Below are 22,316 nucleotides of genomic sequence, written 5' to 3'. Positions count from 1 at the left end.
TGTAGCGCTACGCCCTGCCTTTAACCAATAATAGGAAGCTTTAGCAAGAGTACGACTACGACAACGAGTACGAAATTTGACCGTGTAAGGGAATGGCACGAGGAAGTTTGTTGTCGCTGTCGCTTCGTCAAATTTTTTAGCTGTAAACAACAGAACGAACCTTTTATTGTGAAACCACCGACGTTTGCGAAGTAGCTACGGCTTTATTTGTCAATAACGATATCAACAAATCGGTGATACTGGTTTTGCAAAAATATAGGACTCTTTAGACTGAAAAATCTTCACTATTTTAAATTTTATGTACGATATATTTGTACTACTTTATTGTTTGTTTACCTTTCACTTTGCGTACGAAATACATGAAAGTTTTGCAGGTCATATTTTCCTTTTTAATGTACATCTGCGCTAAAAAAGGTTCTAAATTAAAGCCTGGATGCTCGAAAATAGTACTGTAAACTAATTTCTTACAGAATGAAGAAATATACCTACTTTCTTTGCTTAAAAAGACATCGTAGTCGCGACTACGAATTTTTTACAAAATATCGTACTCAGATTGGTGACGGCTTCGTGTTTTGTTGTCGCAACAATGTTTTGCATCAAAACGACGTAAATCGTAGTCTTTGCTAAAGCTCCTAATAATCTTCCTTGGACTGTGCCATTCGTGGATGTCACTCATACAACGTGTTTAAGATGTGAAAATTATTTTTCTGTGAAAAGTTTTTTCGAATGTGAACTTGTTGTAGTTGAGATGGGCCTTGTGAATTTCTGCAACATACCTGAGAATTACACACGCCATTTAATGATATGCAGTCACGTTCATTTACTAATAAGTTTTTACAAGTGTAAAACACAGATCGCTAGGCCGATCGATAGTCGTCATGTTTTGCTTACGATTTAGACTTCCATGCGGTTGCTTTTAGCATGTGATTAATTTTGCTTATCTTAATGGCCAATTACTTCATCTAATGAACGAATATGGTTATTTGTGGTTATCTTAGTGGTCAATCAGGCCGTGTTATTGGTTACCTTATTGACCAATCACAACATCGAATGAATATATAAAATTATTTGTGGTTATTGTATGGTCGTTCAGCTTTTTCATTCTGATAACATCATTAAGTTGTGCCATTAAATTCCTTATCTCATTTTGTCGGACAATAAACATAGATAAACTTAAAAAGTGGCTAATGCAATGTACGAGCAGTAATTTTTAATTGTCTGGGTAGCTCTTAAACGTGCTCATTCAAGATAAAATATTTCCTAAACTCAGCAAACGCCGAGTGAATTTGTTAAGGCTCGTTTCCATATACGAAAATCTCCCGTGGAATGAAAAATTTCCGCGATATCTTTTCTCCCAGCAATGATTTCCATTTTCCATTCATGCCAATGTGGAAATTGGAAATATAGCGGCCTTAAATAGACGTATACTACTTCTATTACTGTTGAGAAACCGCTACTACACAAGGTTAGACAAACAAAATAAATACAGGAAAAGTATGTGGTAAGACGAATATTTGCTGAGAAAACAACTAACGGGGAATTTGCCACTTTTGTATGAGAAATAAACTTGTAAACAACAAATACTTTTCAAACCATTTTGTATTACTTTATGCTAATTGTTTTTAACATCTATGTCCTGCACAGGACTAAATACACAAAGTTGTAAAATTTCGACTTGAAAAATATTAAATATTTTTCCACTGAAAAATTTGATCGCATCTCTCGCATTACTTAACGCATGCGCAACCTGGAAAATTATACTTTCCGTGGAAAATTTTCTTATGTGGAAACGGGCCTTAACATCGATTTCATTCTATTGTGTTTTTTATGACCAAAAGCATTCTGCCTTACTTCAAAGTCTTTTACCACAAAATTCAATTCACCAATTCTGATTAAAAATAAACAAAATTTCCGCCGTTTTAGCTGTCTTTATTGTCGACTTTTGACACCTTTTAATCTATGGAAAAACTTTATCTTTTTCACAAATTTCAACTTTTTGCAACAATGAATGTTGACATAGTTATATCTTAAAGTGTTTATGACAAAAAATTTCGACAAATTGCTTTTTTATTGCACGGTATAGGCCATATAAAATGACTTAACAAATTCTTTAGTAGAAGTGTGTTTTTTTATTTCTCTTTGAAGATATGCAGCAGCTCTTTATTATGCAAATGACATCATTATGACATCAAATTGCTTATTAAGTACTATGAAAAATTGGTTCTTTTGACACTAAGCATTAGTATGTCTTACTTTGTCATCTTTGCAGATACTCATTTACATAGTATTCATTAAACTGTTGTATTTATTTATAAAACCTAATGTCAAAAATTCACGTTCTTTAAAATGTCGTTATGATGTGGGATGTCATAACGATGTTATTTGCCTAAAGAAAAAAGTTAAATATCTCCAGAAGAAAGTACCATAAGTCAATTGTACTAAAGAGGTTATAAAGTCGTTTTTATATTTTCTACCCAATACAATCAAACAAATCTGTGATAAAATTTCGTGTCACAAACACTTTGAAACCTCGGAAGCCGGTGGTGCAAGTGAAAGAACGCTTTTTATTGATTTTGATACCTAACCACTTAACCTTAATTGATGCATCCCTTTTCAACAATCACACGAGTATCACTCTCAATTTAATACCTACAACTGTCTACGTCTCCACATTTTTATTTTTCCTTCATCATAAAAATCAAGTAAATCTTTTACCGTTTCCTTTTAGCGACAAAATTTCGATCGATTTTCAGGTAGTGTAAGATACTTCATTTGATGTTATAATAAAAATCGATGATTGCCTTTCAATGGAGTGGAATTGCTCAGACTTATCCGTCTTCAAAAACAGGACTCTGACATCTTTGGCAAGTTAATATTCAACAGTTCAACGTCCACCTGGTCGATGAGGTAAGATGAAATTTTGCGCCTCAGTAAACATGAATTTCATGAAGTCCTTTTTCCACTAAGATTGTTTTTCGTTTGAAAATGCGCCAGTCTTTTGTTTTGTGTCATGAAATGTATGGGAAAATTAATTGAACGTGGTTTAAATCTTCTCAAAATGGTAATTCAGTTGAAATTACTATTTCGGATCTATAGGATTTTCAAACATCAGTCATAAAACGTCGGAGGCGTTCCGCACCTGAAACTGAGGCATTTGAAAATTGAGAAATTTTGAATTTCAGAGACTTGAAAATGCCGTTTTCAGCGTTTTAGAGCAACACAAAATGTATTTTGTGGGCATCGTTTTTGCGTAAAAACAACACATTTTGCTTTCGTTTTAAAAAAAATGAAGTGAACAATACTTGAATGTTTTGCCAAATATCTAGCCTCGTTTATCATGCCAAATATATGAATCATTAGCATGTCTAGGAACGTAAAAATTTATTTTACAATAATGCTATTAAAAACAGATATAGTCTTTAAAATTTCTACCAAGTTGTCAGGCATAATCCTGTTCTAGATACGATTCATTCAAACCCTATGTAATGGTTAGTTTAGAAATTTGGTACTAAGTGACAGTTCATAGATGTAGAAAAGCTCAGGACTTCAAACTATGCAAGTTTATTGTTACTCCCTACCCATCTCACATCACTGCCAGCATCACCTTTTGAGAAAAACTCAAATTTTTTCCTGCTGAAGATTGCCAAAAATTATCAGAGTGAAAATTTGTAGTTAAGGACATTAATGCCATAAATGTTTATTAGGTATTTCACTAGACTATTGATCTCCTGTAAGTATATGCAAGGTGTGCTATATAGCAATCACTAGTAGCATTGTATTTGGTAACATAAACAGAATGTAACAAACATGTCTTTAATTATATAATTACATGAATGTTAAAATTGGTTCATGTGTCATGCTTACTGGTTATGATAAATATCTTTCATATGATCAAAGCTCGTTTAAATGTAAATCTGAAATAACTTAGTTTAGAAATTATAATGATCATCTGAAAAATTACCTAGTGATCATGAAAATACTTGGCTTTTGCCAAATTTCAAGGTTTATCTGCATACATTGGAAGACATTTTTACTTTATAGAAAATGCTATTCATACATCAATAGCCCTTGGAATTTATGGCAAACAATCTGGTATGAGCCGTAGATTAACACACCTTTACATCTCTACATGAGGTGTTCAGTTAGAAAAGGGACAATATGTGACATGCACAACATTTCATGAATGTGAAATACTCAGGTTTAATACCATTCCAGTCAAATTGTCAAAAATAAAAGCTTCATGGATCAAGGCACTCCAAAATCAACAGGTTATAGTAAACAGCTTCTCATGTAATCAATGTTAGTTTTCTCAAATCTTAAAACAATAGTATAACTGTCCAATGATTGAATGATCAATGATCATAACCGAAAAGCCCCAACATTTTGTTTGATAAAGTAAATAAAGTATGGCGCCCAAGGTTACAGATTTTGTCCATTGAAATATATTTGCAGGTTCTAGATTTCTGCCATATAACAGTAACGATTCCCCAAGCACTAAAGAGTCCTTCGTCAACAACAATTTTAGAAGCATCAATCTGCTTACCACGCTATATTGACATAACACACTTGCTTAAATTGACTTTGATATATATAACATCATGCATACACTTCACTTGTCCTTTACTTACGATTTTGATGTGAATTTCTGCAGATAAACTCAAACAATGTTGGCTTCTTTGAAACACCAATGACTGAAATGTCGCTCGCACGATCGTCTTTGCCAAGCATTTACATTTATCCATAAATTTTTCACTCTTGAAAAAATTCACAGTTTGAAAGCAGCATTCATGCTCAATATATCAATTTGAAAAGATTTCCATAAATTCCATCTGATTGTAGTTTAGTTTCTATCATGTTTATAAAAATTATGAAAACGATCAAATATTCAATTCAGACAGTGAGCTTGACTATGTTATTCAGTTGACTATCAGTCGAAATCCGTCAAACCAATCAGCAATAAAACAAAATTCAAATAAACCAATTGTAAGATAGCAATTGACTCCCTTATACGTCCGGCCACCCCTATTATCAGTCGAGACCATCCTAGACTGCTGTCCACTGATCTGGCCATTGACCAATAAAATGCTTTTTGGCGTTCATAGACTCCTTTATCCGTCGAACCAGTCAAGCCACCCGCTTATCAGTCGGTTATTCCAGGCAATTAAAATTCAACGTATCTGGATTACCGACGAGATATTCTTTGCATTTATCATTAGTTTTCAATAATAAATGTGGATTTTTATCACGAAGTAAATGCGATAAGAAATTTAGAATAATTAATGAATTTTTAATTATTATGAATTGGTAGAATTTTTGAATTTTAAACATCAGTCGCGCGACGATTTGACATACCTAGATCCGCCCCTTGAAATTACTATTTCTTTCTATGAAATTTTGTGGGCAGACCCACGGGCACTCAAACAATCAACTTGCAAAGGGCACCATGAACGGTGGTATTTATGAAAATAAAGATAAAAATATAGGTTTATCTTTGTGCAAATGAAATTCTGTTCTGATAGTATTTTTGAAAAACTCTAATTTCTATATACAAGTTAAAACCAATAAATATTGTGTTCTGTTAACGATTTTTAAAAAAGGTTTATGTTCTTAGATTTAGGGGGCACCCCATCCTTGGAAGTCATGAGCAGCCTGGCTCAAACTACTCCTCGTAACTGAGAAATGTGTTTATTGTGAAAATTGTTATATTACACTATACAAAAAGACAATTACCATAATCTTGTATTAATAAAGAAAATTAAACCATTAATTTATATTAGTCGTTATATGCATGGCGTTTGATTTATTAATTTTGAAAGTTGATTTTTACAGATAATTGTCGATGGTACGAGAAACTGTATAGACGAGGTTTGTGTCACAATATACTGTAATCGCACTTACCAAGAGATGAACTCTTACTCATGACTGCAACGATGTTCCATTACATAATACATAATGTATATTAAAATAATCATAATTTATGGAGTCTGAGAGCGAATCAGCTTGTAAAAGATTAAGGTAGCTGTGAATCTAAAATAGTTATATTCGACTAACTCATGCATTTTCTTCCTTTCTATATTTTTCTGTTTTCTACAATGGGAATTTTTCTACGTTTTGTCATTTGAGATTGCCTCGAAAGTTATGGACGTGGATGATGTGCAAAATGACCAGTGACAGGTCATGTTTTTTCTGATAAAACGAAACGTCTCGGTTTCTACGAAGTATGCATTTAAGTGACGCGGAATTTGTCTGCTTTCAATCGAAAGAACTTTTGAAACTGTGATGGACATCTTCGAGATTTTTGAGTGATTTGTCGTAGCGAATGCAAAGTAGTATTTTAATTAGAAACATTTTATTCTTTTTAACTTGCTAAAATTTTCATCCAATGTTACAGTTATTTCATCAATTTTCCTAAATTTTACACTTTGCTGTATTATTTACAAATACATGAAACTGTTTGGTTTATCGTTAATGATGCAAAAACGACAGTTTCAAAATCAAAACAAAATAGAGGAAGGTTCTGCAATCTGTCTTAAAAGAGAAACCAAGAAATCTTATGAGAAAATGTCATTACAGTGTTAAAGTTTGTAAAAGTTTGAATTAGAAAATAAATAAATTTTCTATCATGTTTGAGGTGTCTAAATATGGCTGATGGCCGATATAGAAAAAAATTGCTTGATATTGAAGCATTTCCAATCCTTGAATTTGCAGATAGCCGAGAATCATCACATCAAGAAATGAGCGAAGGTGATCTTCTGTTGGCTTAGTATCCTGAACAAGAAAAGTAGATGTCCGATTTGTATTTTGTACCAGTGAGATTGTTTTAGGTGTAGGATTAATACAGGGATCTATTACTGACAGTGTCGACAGGTAGGCACCCTTCCTAATTATAGCTAGAGAGTAAGGCTGGAGGAATTTCAATTTCTATTCGAAATATCAAATCCATAAGCAATTGAGCCAGAGGAGTAGATTTGTTTTAGCGAAGCACATCGTGCAAAAAATGTCTCCTGCTAAAGAATTTAATAAAAAATGTTTAACATGTCATGACATCTACTAGGGTAGCCACTGAATCCAATCTTATATTATGACCAATAATATGATCAGTAATTTGTTGACATTATGGGAGTGCCTATTTTATTCACATTTGAGAACCTACGACCAATCAAATTGCTCTGTTTCAGGGAGGTTTTGTGACAAAGCAATCCGACAGTTCCGGAGGATTGTATGCTATCAGTATCCTTTTGGTCTTTTTCGTCAGAAATATGTAGTTTGTGAAATTCATTTATTTATTTCTAAACGGAAGTGCTGTTGATTTGACGATTTGTTTAAAAATATTTGAGCATAGCGTTTGAAATTCTTCAATAATACGAATTTATTACAGTCTTTTTAATGAACATTTGAAAATGCTTTTACGTAGTCCTGATGTAAAAATCAATTAAACTATGGCCAACTTATGATTTTATATCGTTTTCAAAAAATTACAGTCAGAATTGAGAATTGTTCATGTGTTTTATACAGTGGCGTAACGAGCCTGCAAGTCTTCATCCTGTGTGTTTTATTTCTAGAAGTTTGTTATTTTTATAGTTATGAACACCAAAGTATTTTACACAGCACGACCAAACTTGGGGCTTGATTCGTCACTAGTTACCAGCGTTTTGTGTTTTCTCCCTTGACTGTGTCCTTTAATACGAAGACATAAAAATATACTACACGCTCTCTCTCTTGCCTGCATCGAGTCCATTATTAAAAGAGAATTTAGGAGCAAAGTCGTTTCGAATCTTCAACTGTCTAAGAATGAAGGGATATTTAGAGCAGCAACAGGTGAATTTCTCGAAATTAAAAGAAGATTAATTTTCAAATGTTTTTTTCTTTCTCTCAGTTTTCCGATAAACAAACTTTTATAACATTTTTTCAAGTACAGTGCGACTATGAACACCTTGAATTCTAACATATACTCTATAAAGTTTTGATTTTACTAAGTTTTGTTATCTCTTCCTTTTACCTTGCTAACTGATGGTTTTAACTTAAAAACTTGAGAAATTATCGAATACCATGTCACATAACAACATTATCTGCAAATTGGCCCCAGCCCTAACTTTATTCCTAATCATAACGTAGTTTGATTGTTGTTGCCAGTCCTTAAGGTATGATATTCTGTAATTATGCCTCAAAAATATTTTGGTCGCGGATGTTTGAAACTTTCTTTTAATTATTTTGTATAATAGTTTTTGTTATAAATTAGCTTAAATTACAAAGGTTTGAGTGAAAATAACCATCTAAAACTGTTCATTACACTCATTTACCTGTTTGTAGACGTAGATCGTTAAGGTAAGTGCAGTCCTGTATATGGTACAATTGGTGTTTGTATTGACTGGCGTTTGACATTCTTAGTGGTAGACGTCTTCACAGTCAAGTGTGAACATTATGTCAGGTTCGCTATATTTGTAGTCTGGTTCATACGTCATGGTTTTTATTTAGAGGTGTTTTATTGGCTATTGTGTATTGACGTACAAAACAGACAAAATCCGGTAACTTTTCACCTTGACTTGACTCAGAATATCAAATTGTCAGTGTACACCAACATCAACAGTCTTTCTGCAACTCGTCTAAGGGCCTGTTTATATGGAGCCGAGTTACTCGGCTGAGCTGAGTTATCGCTGCCGGGTAACTCAGCCCTTATATAAAATGAATGCATTTCCCGGTGAATCAGGTATCACATCCGAGTAACTCGCCTTGCCGGGTAACTCGGTTTAAGCGAGTTACCCGGCTAGGCGGGATGAATTTTTCCATATAAACGCATTTGCCGGGAAACTCGGCGAGACGAGAAAATTGGCTCTGTTTGGTACCCATGCGTACTAAGCCTTGTAATTTGCAGTATTATAATACAAAAACATACATATGTCATAATTTTCAATTTTATGTTCACCCATCCATTTTTAAGGCGAAACCGTGAGGCTTTTAAAATCTCGCGCCTTAACTCGAAGTTAGCATAGCAAAACTTCTACGAAGACTAATAAACGGAAGTGCTAGCCGAGTTACCCGGTGCCATATAAACAGATCACTTTGTCAAACCTGGCTAGGCGAGTAACTCGCCTAAACTTCATTTTTAGATTAATAAACAGAAGTGCTAGCCGAGTTACCCGGTGCCATATAAACAGATCATTTTATATCAAACCCGGCTAGGCGAGAATCGCTCAGCCGGGTAATCGGCTCCATATAAACAGGCCCTAACTTCGATGACTTACATCTGCAAACGTGTATAATGATACTTCCGGTTTAAACTATTTACGGAATTAAGTACCATGCTCTTCTTCGTGAGCATTTATCAATGAAGATCATGAACAACTTTATAGATCGAGGATTTTTGTATGATTCCATCGAAAGAAGCTAAAGAGCTTGTGTACGTTGGTGGAGGAAAATTTCGTCAATTTATTGGTTTGTCGCGTTTTGTGCGATTAGCAGAAACATTTGTGGTTGAACTTATGCTTTGGGCAAGACAGTTTTTTCCTTAGATGGGGATGCATGGAATATACTACAAAAGAGGATAGAATTGCTAAAAAAATAAGTATGGGTGTTGAGAACTTGAAAGACAATTAAGGATGTGTTGGTATAATTTCACAGGTGGTCCACTGCAATAGTGACTATGCCCCTTTAAGTACAGTGTATTATACATATTTGGAGGATTGGTTGAGGATGTAGTTATAAGTTTTTTTCATAGGAGATTCCTCGCAGTATTGAGCATGTCTCTTTAAGAACACTGTATTATATGGAGGATTGGTCAGATATGCTGACTACGCTCCTTCAAGAACGCTGTATTTATTTGGTGTTAATGTGCCGCAAGTTTGTCGAATGTTATTGGATAAAATTTATACGGTAATGTGAATTATTATTTACGTCTGGGATCCCGGGGAATGACTACTTTTGAATTATATGCACTGGGAAATAAGTGCCCATTATACAATACGTTTATCTTTTTTTCGAAGGTTCATTCTTGGCCTAAAATTTCGTGAGGTTAATGATGATTTCTTGTCATTCTTAGTGTTTTTCCTTTAGATTTTAGCGAACATTAAGATACGTCAGTGTGAGGAAAGTAAGCAGGAAACGTAGGTATTAATTATATTTCTTAATTAATTTATATACTACAGGAATATATCCGATGATTTTGTATGTGTGTTGGGGGATAGTTTTGTAGTTTAGTTTTACAAGATGCCGTTCGGTCGTAATGTAGTTTGTAATGCATTTTGGTGTTTGCCGTTTGTTTCTGTTATGTCAATCACATGTTAGAGTTTTTGAGGGTTTGACCCTGGACTATGGAAAATGAATAGTTTGGCTTTTGTTTTAGCTTAATTGTTTGGTATGTTAATATTTTGTATGGAAGTTTGTATCCTTTTTTCATCCCTTCTAACCAAGTCTATGGGGTTGTGCATCTCCCCCCCTTACACCACTCCAGAAATCCATCCCTTGTATAGTATGAAAAATTCCATCTGCTTGTTTCCATGCGCGATCCAAGATAGACACACGAATCAATGGTGAAGTGTTGTTTCTTTTAAGGCTTCTTCCCACTACAAGAGTTGTATTGTTTGTATTTGTATTGTTTTCTGCATTTCTGCATTATAATCATGTGTGATTGGGTAGAAAGGACACATGAGTATCTAGACGCCATTTTGTTCCAAAAGTGAAAATTGTAACCATCTTTTAGATAGGAAATAAAATATAAAAAGTTTTTACAATGATTTCATGTTGCGTTTTATAGTGCAAATCAAAGCAATGAACATAGAAATCTACGCGCCCCTTGTGGCAAAAACGTATTAAAAGCGTGTTAATTACATCCACTGCGTTAAATACATGCTTTTCTATTATTATGACATCTATAAACAACTGAATTCCAAAGATGGTGATCGCTGTCTATTCATAAATGAGAAAAATATAACCAAAGTTGGTCTTTCCACCTTTAATGCTCTTTATTTGCTGGCTTTTGGAACAAAATGGCGAACGCTGAGCAGTTTTACTTCCGGTGTTCAAACTCGTTTTGATGTAAGTACTCTGGTGTTATTACTGGCATGTCTTGATTTTGATGTAAAATTCAAGCTTTTAGCTAATACTTTTCGTTTCACCTCGCTGAATGCCCTTGAAATGCATAAACCATAAATTACAAACTACGCATTTTCATTCACTCTTTGTCGTGTTGTGCAAAGTTCTAAAATACACTCAAAATAAACTCTCCTCAGGCGATTGTTGGAAATCGAAAGATTGGAAGGAACGATATCATCGTTACAGAGTCAGGGTTTTGACGAGGATTCGCAGGCTGTGAAAGACATCAGAGAAATGATGACTGACTACGAGAAGGAAAGATTAGTGCGACTTGAGAATATCGTCAAAAAGTAAGTCTAAGTTGCTTGTTATACGTCCAAGTATTGCGTATTATAACTGTCTGTCTTGTGATAAAACTCCAATCTTGATATATTATTTTTTGCTTCATTTTAACTTGGAGATTATCAGAAAAGGGGGAGGTGCAACAAAAGGCCTGAGGCTGCATAAATTTTTATGCAAAATTGCAAGAGCATACTAATTCATGCAACACATGCTTTAATATCAACTTTTCAATCCGATATGGGTTTTTTGTGTATGAGATTGAATTCCCAGTGATTTTTGACTTCAAGAGACTGAGAAAAAAATATAGGTGGTTTTTTTTGCTACCTTTTCAGCTACAGGTTATGAGAAAAGGGAATAAAATGACCCCTAAATCTAGGAGTGATGGTTACTGCATCTTTGAGTTAGTAAATTATGTTGTAAATAATTACTAAGTAAATTTTGTTTGACTCAGAACAATATGCTGAGGCTTTACATGCCATCCACTCAGATTGGATCACATAACGTTCCTTCACTTTTTGTACTTTTAAAGCTGTCCCCCTTCTTGTTTTTATTTTTGCCGAATTACTAAAAATTCAATAGATACATTATTGAAATCAAACAAGAACATGGCGCGCAGATTTACATGTTAGAAAATTGACCTTCATGATGGAAGTTTGATTTGTCGCAAAAGTTTTGTTAAAGCCAGCAGCCCTCATTGAATTTTTTTTATAGAATGGAATTCAATTCCCCATAACTGTTGTGAAAATAACGCTTCGTGTGTTTACTACTATAATTATTTTATGTTTAGATGCGATCATGGCGAAATACAGGTTACAGAAACTCTTTTTGTATTTTCACAATTTGTTATTTTGACGTGATATCAAGGTGGCTGAATTCCGTGACAACGTCTTCCGCTGAACGATCTATTTATTGTCATAAAATTTCTTTGATCTGCTAGTGTGATCTTTAACCGTTTGTAAAAGGGAATTTAAATCGTCCCTCTATAATAATATTAACGTAGGGCCCATTTCATACCTCATATTTTACATACGCCAAAAACATTGAAGACAAAAGAAAATCAGATGAAATTCTTCATTATGTTTTGTTTAAATTTCAATCGGCTTATGTAATATGCGACGTTGAAAACAAAACATGTCTGATAATCGTAAAACAGTGTTCCTGTTTTTTAATAAAGTTGTAATAACTAAACAAAAAAAAATTACACAATTGCTTTGAGCCGAAAATTCCAATCATTTTGAAATGGTGATTACATGTCTGTTGTTTTAATTATCAGTTTTATACACAAATGTAGACATAAAGTAGACACAAGGTTGACATAAAGGTAGGCATAAAGTTAAACAGAAAGGAAGAAAATAATGTAGACACAAAGATAGACATATAGGTAGACACAATGGTTGACATAAAGACATAAAGGTAGACATAAATGTAGACATAAGGATAGACATAAAAGTAGACATAAAGGTGACATAAAGGTAGACATAAAGATAGACACAAAGGTAACATAAAGGTAGACAAAGGTAAACATAAAGATAGACATAAAGGTAAACATAAAAGATAGACATAAAGGTAGACATAAAGGTAGACATAAAGGTAGACATAAAGGTAGACATAAAGATAGACACAAAGGTGAACATAAAGTGAACATAAAGATAGACATAAAGGTGACATAAACGTGAACATAAAGGTGACATAAAGATAGACATAAAGGTGAACATAAAAGGTACACAAAGGTGAACATAAAGATAGAACAAAGGTGACATAAAAGCAGACATAAAGGTAGACATAAAGGTGGACATAAAGGTGAACACAAAGGTGGACATAAAAGAGAGACATAAAGGTGATAAAGGTGAATAAAGAGACATAAGGTGAACATAAAGGTGGACATAAAGGTAGAATAAAGGTGAACATAAAGTAGACATAGATGACAAAGTAGACATAAAGGTGAACATAAAAAAGGAGACATAAAGATAGGCACAAAGGTAGACATAAAGGAACATAAGATAGACATAAAAGTAGACATAAGCAGAACAAAGAGACATAAAGATGACATAAAGGTGACATAAAGGTAGACACAAAGGTGAACATAAAGATAGACACAAAAGGTAGACATAAAAGCAGACATAAAGGTGAACATAAAGGTGGACATAAAGGTGGACAAAGAGACATAAAGAGACATAAAGGTAAAGGTAGAAGGTGACATAAAGCAGACAAAGGTAATGGTGGACATAAAGGTAGACATAAAGGTGAACATAAAGGTAGACATAAAGGTGAACATAAAGTGACATAAAGGTGACACAAGGTAGACAGGTAGACATAAAGGTGGACATAAATCATAAAGGTGAATAAAGACATAAAATGACATAAAAAGGTGACATAAAGTAGACATAAACGTAGACATAAAGTGACATAAAGTTAGACATAAAAGTGACATAAAGATAGACATAAAGGTACACTGCGTAGTTGAAGAGACCAGAAATTGTATAGAACGCCGTATAAGACTATTTACGGCGGTTTCTCGTCACTGTTTATATCCTCCACACAATATTTGAGGATGAATGTTGCTACGTCGTCAATTATGCAATCAAATTGAAAAAGTATGAAGAAATGGTTGATAACTTCTAGCCGTCAAAGGATGGTACAGAAAGCCAGAAATATGTCATCCTCTCATTTAACTAGAACAAGAGCCTCTTGTGTTGAACTAATATTCACAAAATCACAGCAGCCTCTAAAAGAGATCTTTAACTTATTTTTTATAAGGAAACGTGCTGCACGTCAAAGATTTGTGCAAGCATATTTCTCTCTATGGGTTTCCTAGAAATTACTCCAAAGCTAGTTACTACATATGTATTCCTCATTTATCACCAGTAATAACATCTTTCATTTCTAGTTTCACTCTTTGCATGTCTTAATTTTATGATAATGTTTCTTCTTTGTTGCGCAATATCATAAGCTCGAAAGTCTTGTATAATCTTGCTTCGAGACCATTATTGGTAAATTTTATTTTTGCATTAATTACTACAAAATAGGAATAGTAAGTTAAATTGGTCATTTATCTGCAACGAACTCTTTGGTCTCTTGAAAAGACACAACCTGTCGAGGCTGCAAAGTGGAGGTTCAAACCCTGTCTGGAATAAGATGTAGGCTATAACATGAGCTAAGAAACAGGAATATAGTGCTGCTCAATAGTACGAAGATAGCATTTCTATGATAAAGTTTTCAAGAATGGTTTCCGACACTGTAATTTCAGAAAAAACCCGCTCTCCGCTAAGGAACAAGAAGAAGGAGGAGGAGGAGAGCGAAGGAAAAAGATACGATCCCATGCAAAAAACTACTCTTAAAAAACTAAGTGTTTTGATCATTATTTTTATGACTCGCTATGATCGTAGGGAGATATTATTGTAAGTTTTAATAGTCAGGAATTTAAGAGCAAACAGAACGCTATAATTTTCCTCTTCTTACCTCCAGACATTCGTTCCTCAGTTCGACTTTCTGTCGTCCACATCCGCCTCGTACACCTAAGTGGTGCGAAACAAGGATCTTGTGCACAGGAGGTCAGTGATGGCAAGTCAAGCTAAGTACTCAACATCGAAAGCATTCAGTTTTTTGGCGTATTTAATCCTTTTTTTAAGTTTAAGGGGAAGAAAACGAATCGGTCAGAACCGGAGACGGTGTAATCCTTAAATCCGTAACTGTACCACTCAGTATTCAAAATATTTTAACTCGAAAAATGACAAAGTGAAAAGGACAAGATTTGAAACCAAAAGGTGTGATCACTGCACCGGCAACTGTACCGCTTGGCCAGACGAGAAACATGCAAACCTTGTCACAACATGTCAAGTGGTCCAGAAAGCAACATTCATTGCCTTCCATTATCTAATGTTCACAAAATATAGTATGTTTCATTAATGTTTTTTACCATGATTGCAAAGGAAAAAAAGAGATTTACTTGGCGTCTCTGTCGAACTATAACTTTGCTAGACATTCATGACATCCATAATTTCAAGGAGGAAGATGAATAAAGTATATACAATGTCAGCCATTGCCATGTGGTGAATGATAGAGCAATAACGCGCATGTTCGTAGTCAATTTAATGGCGTTGCGAATCATTTAAATTGTTGTTTAAACTTACCAAAATATTTTTACCATCATGACAGTCAACACTTTTTTACGGGGGAATTGATGCTTCAGCGCTTACTTATGTCAGTTTGCAAAGCCATATGACTCGATAAAATATCGTTCACTTTTTTGTGGTAAGAAATCAAACTTATGTTTAAAAGCAACGTGGTCAATTTGGGACTAATTTTATCCAGTTACGTTGCGCTTCGGAAACTGAAAATATTTTGTTCAGCAAAACGTGTTTATTATTTTACTAGTGGCTTTGGTAATTTAATAGTTTGCCGTTGGGGATAATTCAACTTGTTTGTCTCATGTCTTCTCTTATGAAATGATGACGTTTTCAAATGTCGTTCATGTCGTGTCTAATGACTTTATTGACTATATTTGACAATACACAACATACATTTCGTGATTGTTTAAGAAACAAGTACATGACGTTTGCAAAAGTATTAAACACGTCTTTTTTGCTAAAAAATTCATGTCATAATGTCATCATGTTATCATGTAATCTTGTAATTATGCAGTCATTTTCGTCAAAAACGACATTTGAAAAAGCTCTATAAGGGTTAACATTTAACAGAAAGTCATCATTTTATAGAAGTTGTCTTTGCAACGTTCTTTGTTTTCTCTTTATGACTACCCTTACGTCTACCTTTATATGTCTACCTTAGTGTCTACCTGTGTCTACCTTTATGTGTACCTTTATGTGTACCTTTATATGTCTACCTTTACATGTCTACCTGTGTCTACCTTAGTGTCTACCTTTATGTGTACCTTTATGTGTACATTTATATGTCTACCTTTACATATCTACCTTAGTGTCTACCTTTATGTGTACCTTTATGTCTACCTTTATGTCTACCTTTATGTCTAGCTTTACGTCTACCTTTTTGTTCACTATTGTTGATATATTTTTCTCTAATTTTACGTCTACCTTCATATTTCTACCTTTATGACGAACTTCGTGTCTACCTTTCTGTTACTTTGTAAGTTTATGTCAACTTTGTGTTAACTTTTTGTCGATCTTTGCGCCTACTTTGTTTAATTTTTAATGTACCATTCCTTCTTTGTGGTATATATGTGATAAAATTGACAGTTAAAGGTCTCGAACTAAGATTATAGAAGAATTTTGAATGAGAGATAGTGCAGCACGTCAAAAATATATAATTATAAAAATAAGGCGTAAAAAATCTATAAAGATTGAATACGTAGTACAAGTCTGGTCATTGAGCTGCAATTTTTATATTGAGAATGACACATTTTTGGATTTACATTGTAACATGTTCAAGCAGCTAAGCAATTGTTCATTTTTCGAAAGAATTTCGGAAGTTGTTGAACAAATCATATGCTGATGTATAAGGAGCATCTTCACGTAATGTCATCTGTAGCATTGTCCGCCGTTAAACTAGCTAATGGACCTTTGTATAGGTGATGCATTTCTTTGTCGTTCAGACGTTGAGGACCATTGTTTAGAAATAACGTAAATATTTCAACAGTCATACTACCCATTTGAATGACATGATTGATGATGCCAAGAACTTGTGAAATGATCAACCACATGTTCACACTTTTTTCTTTTGCATACCATATTTCACGTTAGTCTTTATTTCTTCAATGTGGCCATGACATATTAAGACTGATCCGAACCCCAAGCTTTTCCTTAACATAACCTGTCCTGTGACTGTTGTTGTTGAGAGTATTTGTGGCAGTGTATTCTATATTTGTGATGGGAGCGATTTGAAAAAAAAACAGAGCCATTCAAAAGATGCAATCTTACATGAAAAAATAAAAAGACTCTATTCGTACGCGGTGTCTAAAAAAACACGCTGTTCACAGCAATATTTAAATCACACGATAGAGATTGTCTAAGGATTTGAGTTTTAAATACAATCTCTTTTCAGTACTAATCAGTAAGGCAGAGCTAAGTACTATAATATTCACAACCCTCAATTGGCGTTTTACATTAGCACGGTGCTTATACAACAATGTCAACAGTTTTCAAACATAATTACTGTAAATTTACCATTTTATTCTTTTTCGTGCAAAGTGTGGAAGATTATTTAATAGTTTATGCTTCATCGACATGTAACTTTAATATTTCGTCTATAACCATAGTAAGTTCTGTATATTTTAACTCTCCAAGCGATGTTTGAATGGAGAAACTTTGACTTGATGCCGTCAATCGTCCGTTCTTTAATCGTAGATATGATAAAGCGATCGCTTGCGCGCGAATTTGAGACGGTTCATTACAATTTCAACGACGCAGGAGTTTTTACAAAGCGGAACATTAATAAATGGACGGCTTGACAACTTTTAAAGTTCGAAACTTTCGTGTTTTTAAGTTTCAAAAAAACGCCCTGTGTTATTAAAATGTCTTCTATGGTTTCTTAATAATTAATAGATAATATTCAGTATTCTAATACCTGTAACTTATGCAACAAAAATAAAGCTGTAAATGGAATCATTCATTATATCATGCATTCTTCTGTACTGAAGATGGCATAAGAGGGCCGAAACATGTTTACTTTACAAAAAAAATCGTTGTTCATTTGATATGTTTATTAAAATATATTTTATGAGTAGACATTCAGCCATTTTACTGCACCAGAGTGATCAGACAATCACAGTACAAAAAGTACACTTCAGAAATTCTTTTACAGAGTTTTCGTAAAATCGGTGTAAGTCATTCATTCGCCCCGAGGTAATGCCACTCCCCCAAATTTTCATTACAACTTATTATAAAATACTTCGAATGTTCAGATGAGAGAGAGGGAGTTGCTTCCGTTATTCTGCATGGGCACAAACTTCAAACGTTGTCAAACCTTTTGTACATTTTTTCTCAAAATATTTAATCCAAATATACATTACGGATGAGTGGGAAATTTAATTAATTATTGTCGTGACTTTTTGTGATATACTACCTCCGTGTGCAGTATCATGCATGTCATTGTTCAATAAGCCGATACGCATCATCTTTAAGGTAATCTAACAAAACGGAAACATAATTCAGATAGACATGTTTGATTTTAGAATTTGTCAAATCGACCGATGACTTGACGCGTCAATGTAATATACAACGACTTCATACGACAACAATTTCACGTGACCAGACTCACCATGTGACATATTCAATACTTGCTTAAGTCTCTCTAGTTCGGCCTTTTCTCTCAGGTTTTGCTTTATCTGCTCCTGTAGAGAGCGTTTTCTCTTCCAACGCTTTTATTCTTGAAAAGAGATGTAAAAATCTTAGGAACATAGAAATCCGCGATTTGGTGTAATTCACCCTTCGGTGTGAATCTATACCAGAAACTTCGAATAGAAAGTGAAGTGCTGCGAAATGTGGGTATCAATTTTTATAGTACCAACGTTTCATAAACATCAAGGGTATTGTTTAAAGGGTATCTGACCTTAACACAACTTTCGCTCATATGAAAGTATATATTGTTCTTACCTCTCGCGAAATCCTAGGTTTCCAATTCAAATTTAACTCGAGAAATACTGCTTAAATGTGTGTATTTTTCGATCGCCATTCGGCATGTACATGCAAGCGAAGCCGCAGTCCAGCAGCGGTTTCGTCGTGACGTCGCGCGGTGATCGTTGTCAGCATAAGACAAAATATACTAGCAAAGTAGAAATTACGCATAAGCATATTCATCGTTGCATTTTATTTTCTAAGTTTTTAAATTATTTTGCGCAATGGATACGGATTACTCAAACGATTCCTCTAGTAATTATTCTGGAAGCAGTGTTTCAAACTACGAAAAATGATTAACGATCAAAACATGATTCAACCATATGCTTATGAGCCGATTGAAACAGACTCTAGCGACGAGCCTATGGACGACTCCGACGAAGTTCAGCTGTTGTAACAATAAATGAAGACTCAGCACAATTTGAGGGAATAGATACTCCGACTGTATTACAGATAATCCTGTTTTCGAAATCTTTGTTTTTATTGGGTATTACGACTGGCATGGAGTGAGTACAAACAACACTATGGTTCAAGAGCTGAAGATATGTGAACACAGGACGACAGACCAACATTGAACAGGTTAATTCAGTGTCTGGTCAGGTCTGTCTGTGATAGTATGAAGCAAACTATTATAGCCATATTTATAAGTATCGTTAATGATGAATTATTAATAAATAAAATATAAATTGGATTTAGTAAATGAACAATAAATACAAATTATAATGGCAAACCAAATAATTCTTTTATTTGTGCTATGCAAGGATTTTGGTGTACATAATTAAAAGTGCCTTTGCTAATGAATTGCATAGCAAAACAAAAATGTTGCTACTTTACTATTAGAGAGAGTCTCTTATTATTAATTATAAATATTGATATATACATAACTATTTTTGGGGACTGTTTTACCCATTCTTGATTTGTGTGCTTGTAAAACACTTTCTTTGTTTGGCTTTCTATAGGGTAATATTTCTTGGAATGTTTGCTGGTAAAGAAATCTTGTTATGTACATTTTTACATTAAAACAGCAGACATCTTCCATCATACCTTGCACAAAAGAATATGACTTACTCACCATAATTGGCTTGGCTACCCAATTTTTTCGCCCTTTTGGGAACACGATATTATATCCAAACAAAGAAAGTGTTTTACAAGCACACAAATCAAGAATGGGTAAACAGTCCCCCAAAAATACTTATGTATATACCAATATTTCTAATTAATAATAAGAGAATCTCTAATAGTAAAGTAGTAAAATTTTTTGTTTTGCTATGCAAATTCATTAGCAAAGGCACTTTTTAATTATGTACACCAAAATTCTTGCATGCATTCAAATAAAAATTGGTTTGGCTTGGCCATTATAATTTGTATTTATGTTCATTTACTAAATCCAATTTATGTTTTTATTTATTAATAATTCATCATTAACGATACTTATAAATATGGCTATAATTAGTTTACATTACCATTATTCATCAGCGAATATAAACCCGCATAGACAAAGTCCTCTTCTGACCTGGTGGTTGGAAATGTGCTCGAATGTAGCTAACAGCAAAAGATAGTAGTGGTACTCTAATTTCCTTGCCCAATACATTCCAACACCATCGAGACCAGTTGCCTGTAAGCCACATGTCTTTGTCTTTTTGTGTTCAGGTCCTTCTTCAGCTCTTGAACCATAGTGTTGTTTGTACTCACTCCATGCCAGTCGTAATACCCAATAATTTAAACAAAGATTTCGAAAAACAGGATTATCTGGCTAGTCGGAGATCTATTCCCTCAAATTGTGCTGAGTCTTCATTCATTGTTACAACAGCTGAACTTCGTCGAGTCGTCTAGGCTCGTCGCTAGAGTCTGTTTCAATCGGCTCATAAGCATATGGTTGAATCATGTTTTGATCGTTAATCATTTCTTCGTAGTTTGAAACCTGCTTCCAGAATAATTACTAGAGGAATCGTTTAGTAATCCGTATCCATTGCGCAAAATAATTTAAAACTTAGAAAATAAAATGCAACGATGAATATGCTATGCGTAATTTCTACTTTGCTAGTATATTTTTGTATTTTATGTTGACAACGAATCACCGCTGTGACTGCGGCTTCGCACATGTACACAATGGCGATGAACAAGAGGCGAAAATACACACATTTAAGGCATTATTTCTCGAATTAAATTTGAATTGGAAACCTAAGTTTCGTGAGAGAGTAAGAACAATATACACTTTCATATGAGCGAAAGTTGTGTTAAGGTCAGACTACCCCTTTAAGCACTATCTTCGAGTTAAATGTAATATTTACTAACATTTCTATTTAAATAGAGGTTCGCATTTCTCTAGATATTTTCTGACGTTTTAAATACGTTGTATGTGAACTAATACGTTGTGTATGTGAGATCCTTGGTTTAATAATACGGCTGAATTATTTTATAATGATTTGATTCTTAAGAAATCCGTGCAAAGTATTACACGTTGTTTAACGTTTGTCCCACAGTAAGAGATGCTCATTAATGTACCGTTAAGACTGAAAGAGATGCGTAACATGAAGAATATTGAATGGTAACCTCTGTTCTGAACAAATCCACATGTAGAACTTGAGTGCAGACCATGCATTTACACAAATGTTTGTGAAGAAATAACGCACACTATATGCAAAAGACGATGGTGGTGGTGCACATTTCGAAGATTGTTCGATGTAGAATGTTCCGAATACTATAAGAATATTGTATTTCTAAAAATAGCAAATGGTGTTTAGGTTAAATACCACGGTACACGACAATACAACAAAAAGAAAAAAGCCAAATTCAGTCACGTAGTGTGTAATCTAACAGTGAAACAACACAATTTATCTGTTTCATCTGCTTACGAGGTAACCAAAATTGATGGATGATTTATAACTCTGAAGAATTGAAAAGCATCGCCCAAAGAAATGAAAGAAGAAACAAATCTATAGAAAAAAAAAGGAAAACAAGCTGATGTTATTCATAAATATTTTTAAAACATACGTAAAATTAAAACTTATTTATTCATGAAAAAGTAAAAACCAAACATAAATATCTTAGCGTGCGTGCAATATGTAAAACGTTACTTGAATAGGCTGTGCAACAATAAAAGCTATAAAAGGTATCCATAAAACCGACCTAAATTGATGGCGTCATCAAACCTAAATGACGTATTCCAAAACTGAACCAGAATTAACGAGAACTTTACGGCGGTGAAAATAAATCTGTCAGACATACGTTCTCACTAGAAATTCTCAAAGAATTTCCAAAATTTATCTTGCGCTATACTAATACAAGAGGACAATTGTTAAAACCATATACCCTCACTTCGTCGATAACTTTCTCAATCTCGTCTAACGTGACGTC

At 34.0% G+C, this 22,316-nt stretch overlaps 3 long non-coding RNA genes across 3 annotated transcripts; 2 read left to right on the top strand and 1 right to left on the bottom strand.

The window, feature by feature from the left end:
• Positions 1-2,861: 2,861 nt before the first annotated feature.
• LOC124457046 lies at positions 2,862-6,147 on the top strand. Its single transcript, XR_006952535.1, has 3 exons — positions 2,862-2,907; positions 5,830-5,865; positions 6,124-6,147. It is a non-coding gene; the product is annotated as an uncharacterized LOC124457046 (long non-coding RNA).
• Positions 6,148-11,247: 5,100 nt separating this feature from the next.
• LOC124457341 lies at positions 11,248-12,462 on the top strand. Its single transcript, XR_006952541.1, has 2 exons — positions 11,248-11,378; positions 12,158-12,462. It is a non-coding gene; the product is annotated as an uncharacterized LOC124457341 (long non-coding RNA).
• Positions 12,463-18,031: 5,569 nt separating this feature from the next.
• Positions 18,032-18,653, bottom strand: LOC124455443. The gene is made up of 2 exons (XR_006951857.1): positions 18,604-18,653; positions 18,032-18,472 (listed from the first exon to the last, which is right to left on the bottom strand). It is a non-coding gene; the product is annotated as an uncharacterized LOC124455443 (long non-coding RNA).
• Positions 18,654-22,316: the final 3,663 nt, after the last annotated feature.

The sequence above is a fragment of the Xenia sp. Carnegie-2017 genome, unplaced genomic scaffold (assembly GCF_021976095.1).
Source record: "Xenia sp. Carnegie-2017 unplaced genomic scaffold, XeniaSp_v1 HiC_scaffold_13, whole genome shotgun sequence".
NCBI lineage: Eukaryota > Metazoa > Cnidaria > Anthozoa > Malacalcyonacea > Xeniidae > Xenia > Xenia sp. Carnegie-2017.
Note: the sequence above shows the minus strand (reverse complement) of the source record. Positions and strands in the feature narration are given on the sequence as shown.